Genomic DNA, 16,912 nt, shown 5'->3' with positions numbered 1-16,912 from the left:
TGTCGGAGACATCATATCTCTCGACCCGGGCATGAGCTTAGAAAACCAATTTCAGCTCCTCGAACATCTCATATGCTCCATGTTTCTCAAAACGCTTTTGGAGACCCGGTTCTAAGCTGTAAAGCATGCCGCACTGAACGAGGGAGTAATCATCAGCACGCTGCTGCCAAGCGTTCACAACGTCTTGGTTTTCTGGGATTGGTGCTTCACCTAGCGGTGCTTCTAAGACATAATCTTTCTTGGCTACTATGAGGATGATCCTCAGGTTCCGGACCCAGTCCGTATAGTTGCTGCCATCATCTTTCAGCTTGGTTTTCTCTAGGAACGCGTTGAAATTGAGGACAACGTTGGCCATTTGATCTACAAGACATAATGTAAAGATTTTAGACTAAGTTCATGATAATTAAGTTCATCTAATCAAATCATCCCTCTAGTCATCTAAGTGAAACATGATCCGAGTTTAACTAGGACGTGTCCGATCATCACGTGAGACGGACTAGTCAAGATCGGTGAACATCTCCATGTTGATCGTATCTTCTATACGACTCATGCTCGACCTTTCGGTCCTCCGTGTTCCGAGGCCATGTCTGTACATGCTAGGCTCGTCAAGTCAACCTAAGTGTATTGCGTGCGTTCCGAGGCCATGTCTGTACATGCTAGGCTCGTCAACACCCGTTGTATTCGAACGTTAGAATCTATCACACCCGATCATCACGTGGTGCTTCGAAACAATGAACCTTCGCAACGGTGCACAGTTAGGGTGAACACTTTCTTGAAATTATTATAAGGGATCATCTTACTTACTACCGTCATTCTAAGCAAATAAGATGCAAAAACATGATAAACATCACATGCAATCAAATAGTGACATGATATGGCCAATATCATCATGCTCCTTTGATCTCCATCTTCGGGGCACCATGATCATCTTCGTCACCGGCATGACACCATGATCTCCATCATTGTGTCTTCATGAAGTCGTCACGCCAACAATTACTTCTACTTCTATGGCTAACGCGTTTAGCAACAAAGTAAAGTAATTTACATGGCGTTATTCAATGACACGCAGGTCATACAAAATAATAAAGACAACTCCTATGGCTCCTGCCGGTTGTCATACTCATCGACATGCAAGTCGTGATTCCTATTACAAGAATATGATCAATCTCATACATCACATATATCATTCATCACATCTTCTGGCCATATCACATCACATAGCACTTGCTGCAAAAACAAGTTAGACGTCCTCTAATTGTTGTTGCAAGTTTTTACGTGGTTTGTAGGTTTCTAGCAAGAACGTTTTCTTACCTACGTATGACCACAACGTGATTTGCCAATTTCTATTTACCCTTCATAAGGACCCTTTTCATCGAATCCGTTCCGACTAAAGTAGGAGAGACAGACACCCGCTAGCCACCTTATGCAACTAGTGCATGTCAATCGGTGGAACCTGTCTCACGTAAGCGTACGTGTAAGGTCGGTCCGGGCCGCTTCATCCTACAATGCCGCCGAAACAACAAAAGACTAGTAGCGGCAAGAAGAATTGGCAAACTCAACGCCCACAACTGCTTTGTGTTCTACTCGTGCATAGTAACTACGCATAGGCCTGGCTCATGATGCCACTGTTAGGAATCGTAGCATAATTTAAAATTTTCCTACGATCACCAAGATGCATCTATGGAGTCTACTAGCAACGAGGGGAGAGGAGTGCATCTACGTACCCTTGTAGATCGCGAGCGGAAGCGTTCCAATGAACGTGGATGACGAAGTCGTACTCGCCGTGATCCAAATCACCGATGACCGAGTGCCGAATGGACGGCACCTCCGCGTTCAACACACGTACGGTGCAGCGACGTCTCCTCCTTCTTGATCCAGCAAGGGGGAAGGAGAGGTTGATGGAGATCCAGCAGCACGACGGCGTGGTGGTGGATGTAGCGGGTCTTCGGCAGGGCTTCGCCGAGCTTCTGCGAGAGAGAGAGAGGTGTTGCAGGGGAGGAGGGAGGCGCCCAAGGCTATTGGTTGCTGCCCTCCCTCCCCCCTTTATATAGGCCCCCTGGGGGGCGCCGGCCCAGGGAGATGGGATCTCCAAGGGGGGCGGCGGCCAAAGGGGGGGGAAGGGGTGCCTTGCCCCCCAAGGCAAGGGGGAAGCTCCCCCCCTAGGGTTCCCAACCCTAGGCGCATGGGGGGAGGCCCAAGGGGGGCGCCCCAGCGCACTAAGGGCTGGTTCCCTTCCACTTTCAGCCCACGGGGCCCTCCGGGATAGGTGGCCCCACCCAGTGGACCCCCGGGACCCTTCCGGTGGTCCCGGTACAATACCGGTAACCCCCGAAACTTTCCCGGTGGCCGAAACTGGACTTCCTATATATAATTCTTCACCTCCGGACCATTCCGGAACCTCTCGTGACGTCCAGGATCTGATCCGGGACTCCGAACAACTTTCGGGTTTCCGCATACATATATCTCTACCACCCTAGCGTCATCGAACCTATGTGTGTAGACCCTACGGGTTCGGGAGACATGCAGACATGACCGAGACGCCTCTCCGGTCAATAACCAACAGCGGGATCTGGATACCCATGTTGGCTCCCACATGTTCCACGATGATCTCATCGGATGAACCACGGTGTCGAGGATTCAATCAATCCGTATGCAATTCCCTTTGTCAATCGGTATGTTACTTGCCCGAGATTCGATCGTCGGTATCCCAATACCTTGTTCAATCTCGTTACCGGCAAGTCTCTTTACTCGTACCGCAATGCATGATCCCGTGACTAACGCCTTAGTCACATTGAGCTCATTATGATGATGCATTACTGAGTGGGCCCAGAGATACCTCTCCGTCACACGGAGTGACAAATCCCAGTCTCGATCTGTGCCAACCCAACAGACACTTCCGGAGATACCCGTAGTGCACCTTTATAGTCACCCAGTTACGTTGTGACGTTTGGCACACCCAAAGCACTCCTACGGTATCCGGGAGTTGCACGATCTCATGGTCTAAGGAAAAGATACTTGACATTGGAAAAGCTCTAGCAAACGAAACTACACGATCTTTTATGCTATGCTTAGGATTGGGTCTTGTCCATCACATCATTCTCCTAATGATGTGATCCCGTTATCAATGACATCCAATGTCCATAGTCAGGAAACCATGACTATCTGTTGATCAACGAGCTAGTCAATTAGAGGCTTACTAGGGACACGTTGTGGTCTATGTATTCACACATGTATTACGATTTCCGGACAATACAATTATAGCATGAATAATAGACTATTATCATGAACAAAGAAATATAATAATAACCATTTATTATTGCCTCTAGGGCATATTTCCAATAGAGTGGATCCTTAGAATCCCAAGTGCCAGAAACTTGCTGAGCTACCAGATCTGAATCGCCGAAACACCTCACCCAACTTAAGTTCATCTCCTTAGCCATCCGAAGACCGTGGAGCAAGGCCTCATACTCAGCTGCATTGTTAGTACAAGGGAACATCAATCGGAGAACATAAGAAAATTTATCACCTCGTGGGGAAGTCAATACAACTCCAGCCTTCGAGCCTTCCAACTGCTTGGACCCATCAAAGTGAATAGTCCAATATGTGTTATCTGGCTTTTCCTCAGGCATCTGCAACTCTGTCCAATCATTGATCAAATCCACAAGTGCTTGAGATTTGATAGCTGTACGAGGCACATACTTTAAACCATGAGGTCCAAGCTCAATGGCCCATTTAGCTACCCGACCTGTGACTTCTCTATTTTGAATAATATCCCCTAGAGGGGCAGAACTAACCACAGTGATAGGATGACCCAGAAAATACTGCTTAAGCTTCCGGCTAGCCATAAAACCCCGTACACAAGCTTCTGCCAATGTGGATATCTCTGTTTGGACTCAATAAGGACCTCACTGATATAGTAAACAGGCCGTTGAACCGGATATTCTTTGCATGTTTCCTTCCTCTCTACCACAATGGCTACACTGACACGGCTATTGGCAGCCACATACAACAATAAAGGCTCTTTGTCAATGGGAGCAGCAAGAACGGGCGACTCAGCCAACTGTCTCTTCAAATCCTCAAACGCTTGATTAGCAGCATCACTCCAAACAAAGTGATCTGTACACCAAAAACACACTTGGCCGGGTTAACCATCATCTTATAAACCCGGAGATTGTCAAAGGTCTCCTTCAAATCATCAATCAGGGTCTCCTTCTTTCTGGATTTCACCACAATGTCATCCACGTAAGCATGAACATTACGCCCAATTTGACTATGAAGGCAATTTTGCACACACCGTTGGTAAGTCGCCTGGGCACTCTTGAGCCCAAAAGGCATGGACACATAGCAGAAGGCTCCAAACGCAGTAATGAAGGCTGTCTTCTCCTGGCCTTAACTGCCATTTTGATCTGATGATAACCAGAATAAGCATCCAAAAAGCTCAAACACTCACAACCCGCCGTAGCATCAATAATTTGATCAATACGAGGGAGAGCAAAAGGATCAGCCGGACAAGCTTTATTTAATTCTGTGTAATCCACACACATACGCCAAGTGCCGTTCTTCTTAAGCACCAGCACCGAGTTTGCCAACCACTCAGGATGAAAAACTACAACAATGAACCCAGCCGCCAAGAGCCGGGCCACTTCATCACCAATGGCCTTGCGCCTCTCTTCATTAAAACGACGAAGAAACTGCTTAACCGGCTTAAATTTCGGATCAATATTGAGAGTGTGCTTAGCGAGTTCTCTCGGTACACCCGGCATGTCAGAAGGTTTCCATGCAAAGATGTCCCGGTTCTCACGGATGAACTCGATGAGCGCGCTTTCCTATTTCGGATCCAGATTAGCACTGATGTTGAACTGCTTGGATGAATCGACAGGAACGAAATCAACCAAGTTGGTGTCGTCTGCCGACTTAAACTTCAAGACCGGGTCATGCTCCGTAGTTGGCTTTTTCAAAGATGTCATATCGGCCGGGTCAACATTGTCTTTGTAAAACTTCAATTCCTTTGTTGTGCAGACAGACTCAACATAGGCTGCATCACCTTCCTCGCACTCCAATTCTATCTCCTGGCTTCCATGGACCGTAATGGTCTCCTTGTGACCCGGCATTTTAAGCTGCAGATAAACATAACAAGGCCTTGCCATGAACTTAGCATAAGCCGGCCGTCCAGACAGGGCGTGATAAGGGCTCTTAATCTTCACCACTTCAAACGTCAATGTTTCAGACCAGGAATCATAATCATCCCCAAATGCAACCTCCAGAATTATTTTACCAATCGGGTATACCAACTTACCAGGCACCACACCGTGAAAGACAATGTTTGATGGCTTAAGACTTTTATCAGTCAACCCCATGCGACGGAAGGTTTCATAATAAAGGATATTGATGCTGCTACCTCCGTCCATGAGTACCTTAGTGAATTTATATCCTCCAACCTGAGGCGCTACTACCAAAGCCAAGTGACCCGGATTGTCAACCCGGGGCGGATGATCCTCACGACTCCACACAATGGGCTGCTCAGACCATCGCAAGTAACGGGGAACTTCCGGCTCAACGGCGTTCACAGCCCTTTTATGGAGCTTCTGATCCCGCTTGCATAAACTTGTGGTGAAGACGTGGTACTGCCCACTATTCAATTGCTCCGGGTTACTTTGATATCCATATTGTTGTTGCTGATTCCCCTGACCGGACTGTTGATGATAACCGCCCTGATTGCCTTGATTGCTTTGGTGCCTCTGAAAAACCAGAATTAGAACCGCCACCACCGTAACCCGGACCATGAGAACCGGAACCTGAGCCGCCGCCCTGCCCATGGTTGTCCTGGAACAAATTTGAAATTTTAAACTCTCTCATAATTTGGCAGTCTTTCCAAAGGTGACTGGACGGCCTTTCCCATGAACCATGCTTTGGGCAGGGTTGATTCAACATGTGCTCAAGATTGAGACCTGACCCTCCTACCCGAGGAGGTGGCTTCCCCTTACGATGCTGACCATTATTCTGCGTATTGGTATTGGCCACAAAATCGGAGCTGTTATCGGCCTTGCGCTTACCATTGCCCCCCTGACTTGCCGGGTTATGATGCTGGCCCCTGGTGTTGACACTCTTCTTTCCCTTTCCCGTCTTTTCATCATCATACTCAGGGTCCTTGGTACTATCAGAGTCGGCATATTTAATCAGAGCCGTCATCAGTTCCCCCATATCATTGCAGTGGCGCTTGAGCCACCCTAGCTTCTGTTTAAGAGGCAAAAAACGGGAATTTTTATCTAACATGAGGACTGCCGAACCGGCATTGATGTTATCCAATGAGTGCAAGATGGCTTTGACCCAGCACACCCAATGGGTCATTGACTCACCCTCTTCTTGGGCGCAGGCATCCAAATCCACTATCGACATAGGCTGCTTGCACGTATCCTTAAAATTCTGGATAAAGCTGGCCTTCAGCTGAGCCCATGATCCAATTGAATTGGGAGGCAGTCCTTTTAGCCAAGTATGGGCCGTCCCATCCAGCATCATGGTGAAGTACTTAGCACACGTGGCATCGCTGACTTCCAACAGTTCCATGGGCATCTCATAACTTTCAATCCACGCCTCAGGGTCTAAATCGGATGTATAGTTAGGCACCTTATGAGGTCCTTTGAAATCCTTGGGCAGCTGCTCATTACGCAGAGCCGGCACTAAACATGGTACACCCGTGCTTCTAGTGGTTACGCCTGCTTCCACCGAAGTTGTCAGATAAACCGGAGATGGTTGGCGAGCCGTGTGCTGAGCCGCCAGCTCGGCCTCTCGACGGGCTCTATCCTGATCCATCAGGGCCTGAGTATTACGGGGTGGGTCATGTCCATGGGGCGGGTTACGACGCTGCTCACTGCTTGACACCGCTGGGGAGTCCATGTGTGTGCTATAACTCCGGCTTGGGCGAGGGGTTGAGTGGATCCTCTCACGACTGTAAGAATAAGCCTCCTGCTGAACCAATGCTGTCTGAAGAAGCTCTCTAGCCCTCCGTGTTGCAACCACAACTGGAGAATCTCCTTCAACTGGGAGAGCCACGAATCATGACGCCGCCGCGATCATGTAATCCAAAGGGTTAGAGTAATGACCTAGTGGTGTCGGCACATGTTGTGGTGGGATATTGTTCTGACGAGGCGGATCCGTCGTGTGTGGTTGAGCCGGCGTTCCAGTCCCTGGCGCGGCTACTGCCCGGTTCACCCCTGGCGGGTCACTAGTCCCCGCATCAGGCGTGTTGAAGAGGTTCCTCACCTCGTAAACCGGAGGCAGACGAGTCCGGTGTCTTCTCCTCATGACGTCGTTCGAAGCGTTCTGATCCAATGAGAGCCGGAAGGAATCAGCCTGGATCCGTTGTGCCTGAGTAGCCAGAACCGCTCGTTCCGCTGTCATCCTTGCATCCTCAGCTGCCAGGTCCTCCTTGGCTTGAGCTATCTGATCTCGCAATTTTTCAACTTCCGCGTTATGCTGATCTTGGTTTGTCGGGTTGACCTCCGCTGTCAGCAGCGTTGTCAAAGTGTCTAGTAAGTCGGACAAGACCTGAGTCGGCGGGCGTGCAGGGCCTCCTGCCCCGGCCGCCGTCGCCGCTGCTGACCCGGAAATCATTGTTGTTGCAGTCGAAGAATTCTGCACTGACTGTGTACCCGCCATGAAGATTGCAACCCGGTTCGGCGGCTCATAGGGGTCCGGAATATTATCGCCATCGGAACAGCCCCCAAGCCTGCCGTCCTGCAGTTGATACAACAAAGTAGTCTCGCCCGTGGACGACTCACCATCAGAATAGATGGCCGTCTCACCGCCATACATGGATCCTTCCTCAAATTCTGCCCCATGGATGAATCCCACGAAGGCACGTTTCACGGCGGGCTGAACTCGGGCGGGTCTCGCACGCTGAGCCGTCTCAATAATGTCGGTGTAGATGTCCGGCTCAGGGCCCGATTCGCCGATTTTGCCAACGAAGACGTGGATTCCGCCGAAGGGGACCTGGTACCCGTACTCAATTGAGCCGGCATCGGGGCCCCAGCCTGCATCGTCGATGTAGAGCTTGTCGCGGTGACTCTTGGTCATCCGGCCCACAGCATATCCCTTGATCCCTTCGAAGCTGCCCTTTAAGAACTCGAAACCACCGTGCGCCAGCCCCACGGTGGGCGCCAACTGTTGTGGAATTGTCACGACAGATGTCCTAGTGTGAGGGCTTAATCGTGGAGCCATCGCACTAGGTTAGCTTAAAGGGGTTAAACGGGACAAAAGGACACAGGAGTTTATACTGGTTCGGCCCCTTGCGGTGAAGGTAAAGGCCTAATACAGTTTATGTGGTATTACTTATGCTTCGATTACCAGGGAGTGAATATGCTTGACCTAGCTTTCAATATGTTCCCTCTTGCCCTAAACCGCCGCCGAGTCGTCCCTTTATATACACAGGTCGACACCCAGCGGCTCACGGAGTCCCGGCCAACTCATAAACAACGTGTCCGGCTCGGTGACTAATTACCCTTGCCTTACAACACAAGTCATGCATATATGACGGTTTACACCTATGGGCCTTAAAACGCCTCCTGGGCTTCGGACCCTTAGTAAGTTTGCTTCATGAACTGCCATCTTCAATAACGTCATTGGCTTATCTTGACGAACCGCCATAGGTATGACCCAGCCCCTCCTGGGCGGGTCATACCTAATAGTCATATCCCCAACAAGTGGTGTTCTTTCTGATGCATGTTTACCGTGTGTTATCAAGTACCGTTGCTATGCATGTTACTTTCCATCCAATTGGTTATATGCCTACTTGGTAGTATTCTGGTTAAGTTCTTGCATGATATTTCTTTATGATGCCAGTGTTCATGATATGCTCATGTGTAGTGTTATGATCATGCTCGTCAGTATACCATGCTCTGTTGGATATATGCTTCATTGTGGTTAAGCTCGATGATTATGTTGCACCTCCATGCTTATGTTGATATCATGTTCATGCATTGTATTTGCATCATGTTTTTGTGTTATGGCTCAGCTTATTGCATACAAGTTTAACCGGGTAATAATGAACTTGAACAACTGTTGGCTGAGTCATGGTGCCACTGAATCGAGCTGACCAGTGCAAACACATTTGCCTTTTATGGGAAGGACCTAACTGGGTCTATTGTCATGCCTCTCGCCAGTGCCTCCAATGAGGGAAGGTTATGGGCGCGCGCTACCTTGATCAGGTAGGCGGACATGAACCTTGTGTGCCCCTTGTTTGTTGTTATGGTACCTTGTCCTCGTTTGGGACCGTTTATGTTTTGCCACGACGGTGGCCGTTGATTCCTTTGGTAGGCACGCGGCCACTCATGACTTATCCCAGAGGGGAGTTGGTCGGAGAGGCCGGGAGAGTGTCATGGCGGTAGATCGGTATTTTCAAAACGCCGTTGGTCCACACGTATGGGAGTGCAAGGCCATGAGTTCCGTGGTGTGGTTACAGTGTGCTAACCTCTACAGAGTGTGTGTTAAATCTATCGATAGCCGCACCCGCGGATAAGGGCCCAGTTCGTAGTCGGTCACACTATGAGCCAACAATAATAATAACCTGATTAATAATAACCCTGGTTCAATGATGAGAAAGAGATTGGTTGTGATCGAGAGAGGATCACGAAGGTATCGTGGATATCGAAGTTGGTTGATATTTATGTGATCGCGAGATGATCACGGAGGTATCGTGGATACCGAGGTTGGTAAGTTGATGCATGAGATGGTTACAAGGTAACCGCCGAATAAGAGTAAGTTGGTGCATGCGAATGTTTCCCTGTTGCATGTAATGTTCATATGCTCATGCTATGCTTGTTTTAGCTGTATCATGTTCAGTTTCTGCATGCCATGTATCATGTTCATGATTGCTTTAACCTGCTAATGCCATGCTGTTGTTTGTCTTGACTGCTTTTGGTTAATTGTGAGCTTGCAAGTACATTCAATGTACTGACCTGGCGTGTCATGCCAGTTTGCAAGTCGTGCCTGGTTTGCTTGCTTGTTTGGTGTGGTTCCCGTGTTCGCGAGCTAGGATAAACGTTCCAGCCAGAGTCCCTGCGGATTGGAGACCATCATTGTCGTTTGTTGTTCCGCTGCCAGTAGAGGTTTCGCTGCCTCGAGTTGTTATGCTGCTTGCATAGAACAACTGTGGTTGGCGTAGTGTCGTCGTGCCGGTGCTATTCATTGTAATATCGGAGACTTTGTATTCTTATTTCGTGTTGTCATAAGAGAGCTGGTTTGTTCTATGCAAAGCAGTGCCAGAAGACTTCCCCTCGATCTCTGAGCTGGAATACGGGGCGTTCCGGTTTCTCTGAGATGGGGTACCACACACACACACACACACTCATTCGTGATTTGATAGAATACTCTTTGTGCTTCACTTATATCTTTTGACCTAGGCAGTTGCTCTAGTGCTTCACTTATATATTTTTTAGAGCATGGTGGTGGTTATATTTTAAAGAAATGGTTGCACTCTAATGCTTCACTTAAATCATTTTGAGAGTTCGATAAATAGTAATGGCAATATGCACGGATTATGAAAATTGGTCCTAATATGAAAGGTATTCAAGAGGGATATAATAAAAACTTTCATGTAGATCACTGAATATGATAAGTTTGATTCCTTGCAATAGTTTAGCGATATTAAGATGGTAATATGTGGGAGGTACTAGTGAATGATTGTGGTTTAGTAAGAATATTGGTGTTAAGGTTTGTGATTCCCGAAGCATGCACGTATAGTCTCTCGTTATGCTAAGAAGTTGGAGCATGATTTATTATTGATTGTCTTCCTTATGAGTGAAGGGGACCCTTGACGCAGTGGTAAAGATGATGCCTTGTGACCATGTGGTCACGGGTTCAAGTCCCAGAAACAGCGTCTTACAGAAATGTAAGGAAAGGCTGCGTACTATAGACCTAAAGTGGTCGGACCCTTCCCCGGACCCTGCGCAAGCTGGAGCTACATGCACTGGGCCGCCCCCTCCCCCTAGTCCAACTCGTACTGCCATGAGGGGGGGGGGGCGCGGCCACCCCTTGTGGCCCTCCTCTCTCTTCACTAAGGCCCAATACTTCCCCCGGGGGGTTCTGGTAAAATATCCGAATCAATGGGAGACATTCCGATGTCCGAATATAACCTTCCAATATATGAATCTTTACCTCTCGACCATTTCGAGACTCCTCGTCATGTCCGTGATCTCATCCGGGACTCCGAACAAACTTCGGTCACCAAAACACACAACTCATAATACAAATCGTCATCGAACGTTAAGCATGCGGACCCTACGGGTTCGAGAACTATGTAGACATGACCGAGACACATATTCGGTCAATAACCTATAGCGGAATCTGGATGCTCGTATTGGTTCCTACATATTCTACGAAGAACTTTATCGGTCAAACCGCGTCATTCCCTTTGTCATCGGTATGTTACTTGCCCGAGATTCGATCGTCGGTATCCTCATACCTAGTTCAATCTCGTTACCGGCAAGTCTCTTTACTCGTTCCGTAATGCATCATCCCGTAACTAACTCATTAGTCACATTGCTTGCAAGGCTTATAGTGATGTGCATTACCGAGAGGGCCCAGAGATACCTCTCCAATACACGGAGTGAAAAACCCTAATCTTGATCTATGCCAACCCAACAAACACCTTCGGAGACACCTGTAGAGCATGTTTATAATCACCCAGTTACGTTTTGACGTTTGATAGCACACAAGGTGTTCCTCCGGTATTCGGGAGTTGCATAATCTCATAGTCAGAGGAACATCACTACAAAAAAATACACTTCCGTGATGATACGTGTTTGTCACAATAGGTCGTGTTTTTTGTCATGCATGTACATCCATGACAATTTATGACAGAATCAAGATAGTCATACCTGTGCTGTCGTAGAAGTGTTCCGTGACTACCAAAATTATCATCACGGAAGTGTCCACTTCCATGACGATAAATCGCACGTCACAGAAGTGCTTTCGTCAAGGGTGACTGACACGTGGCATCCACCGTAACGAAACGCCGTTAAGCTATCGGGTCCGGTTTTGGATCCGATAACCCATTAACAGCCCCGACCACTGGGGATTTCCCACGTGTAAAATCATCATTGGCTGGAGGAAACACGTGTCGGCTCACCGTTGGGACAGATGTCATCCACTCATTGGACCCAAAGCGCCTATGATACGTCGACACATGGCACGGCCCAACAGAGGCCCATTCCTGTGAAAAGGCCGGCCCGTTTGACTTGGTCAAAAGGTGGCGGGCCGGCCCACGGCAAGCCTGTTAACGGCCTGTTCGCATATAGCCCATTTACAGCCCGCTAACCCAGGGCCCGTTTACGGCCTATCAGAATTAGGCTCAGTAGCGTCATCTGGGTCGTCCAATATAATTTCAGCCCGTTTTAACTTCTGGCCCATGTATGGCCTATGACGTCTTTCGGCCCATATGAGGCCCTGTGTAACTCTTGGCCCATTAACGGCCCGTGGTAAAACTGGCCCGTAATGAAGAGTGTATCACTTTATACCTATTAACGGCACGTGGTGAAACTGGCCCGTAATGAAGAGTGTATCACTTCATACCCATTAACGGCCTATTATTCCATTGGGCCGTTTCCAGCCCATGTTATCTTTCGGCCTTCTCAGGGCCCATTTATTCTTGGGCTCATTTCCAACATTCGGTTCCTTACGGCCCATTACTCTCATTTTCTGCTTGTGGGCCAAATTCAGCCTGTGCTTATAGTCGGCCCGTTCGTGGCCCGTTAATACGTTGGGCCATCTATTATATATATAAAGTAATTAACGGGCTATCAAAAAAAAGATTAAGCTAGAAAATCCCACAAAAATTAGAAACATCCGACCATTAATTAATCTGACTGACTAAGTACAACCAATGGATCTCCTAAATAGTCTACTTACATAATAGTTCAAACAAATTACCCACCAATGCCCTTAATTATTTTTTTATCGTACCCCTTCAATTTATCTAGCTAGAAAAAGTTAGGTTATTAGGTTACGGAGCTTCGATCCAAGATGTTGTCGCCGCCGCCAAGTTCTAATCGATGCGCTCGGCCGGCCGGACGTCAACCCCATGTATGTACACTGCAGCATCCGGCTCTATACTTGCTTTGCCCATGCATCCACGTCCCAAAGAGCTACGTAGAGATCCAGAGAATACTTGACTAGCGCCAATATATATATGGGTGAGCATACGCGGACGACGAGGCACCGAGCTTTTGTAATGGCCAGAGTAATTATGGATGGTTTGACTAGAGCCAATGCTTTGTACGATGTGTGTTGCATGGGTCGCCGGCCGCTCATGAGTACAGGAATACTGGAACAATAGGAGCGGCCAGAACAATGCAATTATGGTCCAGACATTGATACAAGATCGATTGTAAAATTTTCTATAGGCAGCTCACAGCTCGGTGCAGTCACGTACTTGAGGTATTTTTCTTCTACTGATCTGTCTGTGCACGCATGTATAATACTCACTCTGTCCCAAAATAAGTGACTTAATTTTGTGCTAGGTATTTTTTTCTACTGATCCGTCTATGCGCGCGTGTATAATACTTACTCTGTCTCAAAATAAGTGTCTCAACTTTGTATTTGTATTAAGGTTGAGACACTTATTTTGAGACGAAGGGAGTACAACATAAATTCTCCAAATTTTTATTAGCATAAACTACGTAAAACAAGAGGTTTACATTATTCATGGCTGTGTGTATATGTCAATATACAAGAAACAATATTGCATAACATGCAAAATAAGATGGTGCATCATCATTTTGTTATGTTGACCAAAAAATATAAAAGAAGGACACACTGCTGTAGCATCTAAAATTATTAGGCTAATCGGTATGTAATAGTCTACAACAATTTTTCTTGACAACAATTTTCCTTTAAACTTTACCATCAATTTTTGTTATATATTTCATGCCCTCCTTAGCGATCTTAGAACCCAGCGTCATATTGTTACATGGCAGGTCCGAGTCACATATTAGACTACAGTCCAAGAAATAAGGTTCACTTACAATTTTTTATTCAAATAAAATAATGATCCTCCCCCTTTTAATAATTCATTTCTAACATTCAGTGCACAAAAATTAGAAACATCCGGCCATTAATTAATCTGACTGGATAATTACAACCAATGGATCTTCTAAATAGTCTACTTACATAATAGTTCAAACAAATTACCCACCAATGCCCTTAATTATTTTTTTATCGTACCCCTTCAATTTATCTAGCTAGAAAAAGTTAGGTTATTAGGTTACGGAGCTTCTAGCCAATATGTTGTCGCCGCCGCCAAGTTCTAATCGATGCGCTCGGCCGGCCGGACGTCAACCCCATGTATGTACACTGCAGCATCCGGCTCTATACTTGCTTTGCCCATGCATCCACGTCCCAAAGAGCTACGTAGAGATCCAGAGAATACTTGACTAGCGCCAATATATATATGGGTGAGCATACGCGGATGACGAGGCACCACGAGGCACCGACCTTTGGGAATGGCCGGAGTAATTATGGATGATTTGACTAGAGCCAATGCTTTGTACGATGTGTGTTGCATGGGTCGCCGGCCGCTCATGAGTACAGGAATACTGGAACAATAGGAGCGGCCAGAACAATGCAATTATGGTCCAGACATTGATACAAGATCGATTGTAAAATTTTCTATAGGCAGCTCACAGCTCGGTGCAGTCACGTACTTGATGTATTTTTCTTCTACTGATCTGTCTGTGCACGCATGTATAATACTCACTCTGTCCCAAAATAAGTGACTTAATTTTGTGCTAGGTATTTTTTTTACTGATCCGTCTATGCGTGCGTGTATAATACTTACTCTGTCTCAAAATAAGTGTCTCAACTTTGTATTTGTATTAAGGTTGAGACACTTATTTTGAGACGAAGGGAGTACAACATAAATTCTCTAAATTTTTATTAGCATAAACTACGTAAAACAAGAGGTTTACATTATTCATGGCTGTGTGTTTCGACATTGTGGAACCTATTTTATTTATCTAAGTGGCCGTATGCATCCACCTGATGCAGAGGCCGGGGAATCACCCCTTTTCCACAAAAAAAAAATCATGGCTGTGTGTATATGTCAATATACAAGAAGCAATATTGCATAACATGCAAAATAAGATGGGTGCATCATCATTTTGTTATGTTGAGCAAAAATTATAAAAGAAGGACACACTGCTGTAGCATCTAAAATTATTAGGCTAATCGGTATGTAATAGTCTACAACAATTTTTCTTGACAACAATTTTCCTTTAAACTTTACCATCAATTATTTTTGTTATATATTTCATGCCCTCCTTGGCGATCTTAGAACCCAGCGTCATATTGTTACATGGCAGGTCCGAGTCACATATTAGACTACAGTCCAAGAAATAAGGTTCACTTACAATTTTTTATTCAAATAAAATAATGATCCTCCCCCTTTTAATAATTCATTTCTAACATTCAGTGATGCGACGAGGACACCTACAGCTTATGTGCTTCCACATACTCACGTATCAAATTGTGTACCAATGGCTGAATTAAATATTAGGTAAGTGAAAACACCTTTTTCTTGATTAAATTGAACACACCTTGAATCCTTGATGCATTATGTTTTTTATGATTGTGTAGTTGTTAACACTGGTACATAAAAATGCTTCTGAAATTATTCTATTTTCACTTCTGCAATGTACTGTTGCTATTGGCTTCATATGTACTTTTTTAAGAACAACATTCTATGCTTCTAACTTTGGGTATTAAAAGTAAAAAAATTGTTTGATTAGAAAGGCGGAAATATGATAAACTGATTTTTGATAAAAAAATCCATATAGTAGATCGATATAAGAAATTTATGAGTGATGTAAAGGTTTATCTACAAGCTGGTCCATTGTTCTGGACACTTCAGGTTTTGAGATAGGAAAAGGACAAGGTCTACAAGCTCATGGCTATCATGTTAGATTTAGGGGCATCATGAGTACCGAATCAAGAAGCAATATAGATGTTGATCAGAAATAAGCTTGCGTACTCACAAAAGGTTCTAAAGTCTGTGTACATTAGTTGGGTAAATAATCAATTCTACTGATTAATCCGGTGTGCCAATTATAAGACGTTTTTGGTAGGTTACCAAAAAAGTCTTATAATTTGGGACAGAGGAACGAAGTTTTATAATCGCTTTTCTCAGAAAAGTAGGTTGCACCACACCATCTTAGCAGATACGTATGGAGTAAGCCACACTATCAAGTCAGTAGACATGCCTTCAATTAGCAAGAACTTCACAATTTTATTCCAAACATCTTAAAATTAAGAATTTCTCTTTTCACAAAAGGCATCATCATTGTTCGATACCAAAGAGGCCAATAGCAAAAGTACAATTTTGTATGTTCTCTATATACCATAATGTGCAGGTTTGGAAATATAGCTAAATTTAATTCCAAAAATGTAATTTACTGAATCAAGTACGTGTACATTTGGGTTTAAGAAAAAACTTTACTGCACGTCCACTTGCATGTGTAATTTTATAGTTTTAGTTCAAAATTTCCAATCAGTCCGATCTTAAACTTTTACCTACTCGGGTATCTACAGAGAAGAGCGTCTCATTAATGATTTTCTATAAAAGCTTATACATAAAATCACTTGGTGTACCCAAAACATATGGGAACCAATATCGAAAAACAAAAGGATCGACACACTACTTTTGTTGGCGCCGCCTCGTCGCAGCGCCGCTCTTCTTTTCCCTCGAGCTGCCTGACACAACTCTCTTGTGGTTTCTCTCTATCTTCTCTCAAGAACACAAGAACACACACACGCACCAAGGAAGAAGCCCAACTAGCTTTGCAACGAGGCATTCTCTCCCTGGTGTACCACAATGACTACATTGTTTTCGCCTCAGCCCTCACGGCCTTCTCCTTTTTCATTA

The sequence above is a fragment of the Triticum aestivum genome, chromosome 3D, assembly GCF_018294505.1.
Source record: "Triticum aestivum cultivar Chinese Spring chromosome 3D, IWGSC CS RefSeq v2.1, whole genome shotgun sequence".
NCBI classification, from domain to species: Eukaryota; Viridiplantae; Streptophyta; class Magnoliopsida; order Poales; family Poaceae; genus Triticum; species Triticum aestivum.
The sequence above is the reverse complement of the archived record's forward strand: the minus strand, read 5'-3'. Positions refer to the sequence as shown.